This window comes from Sinocyclocheilus anshuiensis, unplaced genomic scaffold (genome assembly GCF_001515605.1).
Source record: "Sinocyclocheilus anshuiensis isolate Anshui unplaced genomic scaffold, SAMN03320099.WGS_v1.1 scaffold579, whole genome shotgun sequence".
In the NCBI taxonomy this organism is placed as follows: Eukaryota; Metazoa; Chordata; class Actinopteri; order Cypriniformes; family Cyprinidae; genus Sinocyclocheilus; species Sinocyclocheilus anshuiensis.
In genome coordinates this window covers 1,602,864-1,605,479 of record NW_015551075.1, presented here as the reverse complement: position 1 = coordinate 1,605,479, position 2,616 = coordinate 1,602,864, and positions in this window count along the sequence as shown.

The window sequence follows — 2,616 nt, the reverse complement described above, 5'->3', positions numbered from 1 at the left end:
AATTATTTTAATTTAAAAGCATTATTTTTAAGTCTGGAAATACCACAGTACAGCAGGGTTGAGACAGAAGTCAGGGATCTATCAGAATAATATTACATAATTAGAATATTAAAATTATTAACAAATAATACTGAAATATTAAATAGGATTTTTCACTATTTAGACAAAACAAATAGTATAACATATTCCCGATAAAAGCTAAATTTAAATTAAAAATATAACCCAATGAAATATAACTGCGAACAATATAAATTGACTGAATTTGAGAGTGTTTCCATTATACATGAAAAAAGAACACCAAATGAAGTGACAGAGTACAGTATGCTATTAATTATAACAGTAGTAAGTCAAGGGGACACATATCGCACAGTTTCTTGAGCCAATTATATTGAGTAATCTGAAGCACATCCTCATTACTAGCTCTTTTTGAAAAGGCTCCTCAATGGAAATAATACTGGCCCTGTAGAGACCCTTACAACTTCACATCCGTGTCAAAAGAATGTCTTTGTGTAAAGAATTTTGAGAGTAAAACCATGTTTCTCTTGAATACTTTGATTTATATCTTCCTGCCAGGATGATTAGTTGGACCACAGTACCAGAATCTGCTTGCCATCACCTTGAGGTTCAAACTGCACAACTGCACATATTTTTGGCTTAGAAAAATAGTATAACAACTCTGTTTCCTTCAGGCAAATGCTCTCTGTGTGTTTGCCAGCTCTGAGTTGCCTAAACGCTAGTAGCAATTTTCTGCCTGACAACAACATTTTTTTGTTCATGGTCTAAACTTTCAGTTTCCATTTTTAAGAAAACTTTGCATTAAAATAAAAGTAAGTTCAAATCCATTTGTATTAATTAAAATGATTAATGTATCAGAACAAATCTCCTTTACAGAGAAAGAGATCATTTGTGGCCTGCCAGTCAGTGCATATGTGTCCTGCAAATTGAGTGGTGATGCTCATGTGGGAGACTCTAATTTGGATAATTTCCTCTCATCTTTCCACTTTCTAAGCCAAGACATGACAAAAGAGATGATTTAAGCATTTGGGTCAATCTATGAAACAGGTGCCTTTTTCCAGTTGGACAGGGAGATTTATGAAACACATCTTTTGTACAATTTTAAACAATAAATTGAATTGCACCCATTAATGCCCAAGCTAGATAGATAGATAGATAGGATAACGTATATTATGCAAAATAAAAGTTGACATCAGCTAGTTTAAAGTCATTTTATTACACAAATATGAGGGACACAAATGGCACCTTTTTTATAGAATGAACCATCTTTTTGAGATCTTCTGTAAGAACTTCTAACTGAGGTTAGTTTACAATCACCATGGCTCACTGAAATCTCCAATAACTGCAGATATGGGACATAAAGAGTAGAGAGTTGAGGCATTAATAAAATGTCCCAATGATTCAGTTACCTCAGTTGGAAGGCCTGACACCTAGAACTGCACTCCCACACCACAGCGCTAAAACAGAAAAGTCACCGCGCTAGACTTGGGAACGTCTTAATGAGGACAGTCTGACATTTGAAGACCCACCACCCCATGCCAGAGCAGCCAACCTCTGCTCAAATGAGAAATACAGAGCGCCATGCCTGACGAGATATAGCAGAAAGACCAGGGTCAGCAAGTTTTGATAAGATTAGGGGTAACAATGCATGCCCATGTGACCCAGCTGCTCATTTGATTCAGAAAACAGCCCACATCTCAACATCTATAAGAATGTGCTGCTGTGTCTGAAATCACTCACTCTTTGACTATTCCTTATATAGTGAATGCCACATATTGCACTATATGGTGGAAAGAGTTACCAAAATGTGGATGGTATGCTGATGTAACATGGAATGCTGATGACAATAGCTTTTACATCTAATTAATTATTCAAATAAAGATGAGCAAAAAATATGTAGTTTGCAAATGGTATGATACTGTGTGTGTGTGTGTTTTATATATGTATGTATTTACAAATATATCTGTTAAATATAATCATATTTGTTCATAATGATTTAAAGGGGTCCTATTATGCTTTTTTCACTTTTTTAATTTTAGTCAGTGTGTAGTGTGTATGTTTGGGCATAAAAAAGATCTAGAAAGTTACAAATCTCAAAGTCCACTCCAAAGGGAGATATTTCGTTTTTAAAAAAATCCCTTTTCAAGAACTACAACGAATGGCTCGTTTGGACTACAGCGTTTGTTTTCCGGGCTTTGTGATATCACAAAGCGGCCCATTAGAATATCATTAAAAATAATTCCCGCCTACAGAAATTCGAATGGTTGGGGGGTGGGGAGGGGCGAGGTTGTGGTTAGAACGCTTGGTTGAGTGAGTGCATCAGACGAGATGACGAAGAAGAAGTGCTGCTGCAGAGTTAGTGCATCAGAGAAAACGAAGAAGAAGAGTTGCTGTGCTGTAGCGTCAAATTTTCGGCATGTCTAGAAGAATTCTTACAAGTAAAACACGACGTAGCTGGGCGCCGCGGACAGACGCCGAACGGCGCCGCCGGTGTGCCTACACTCATAGAAAATAATGTATTTGAATTTTAAAGACGTGGCGCGATGCGACGCTGCAGTTCTCGTCCGGTGTGCGACCGCCTGAAACGCTGTTTTTTTTTCA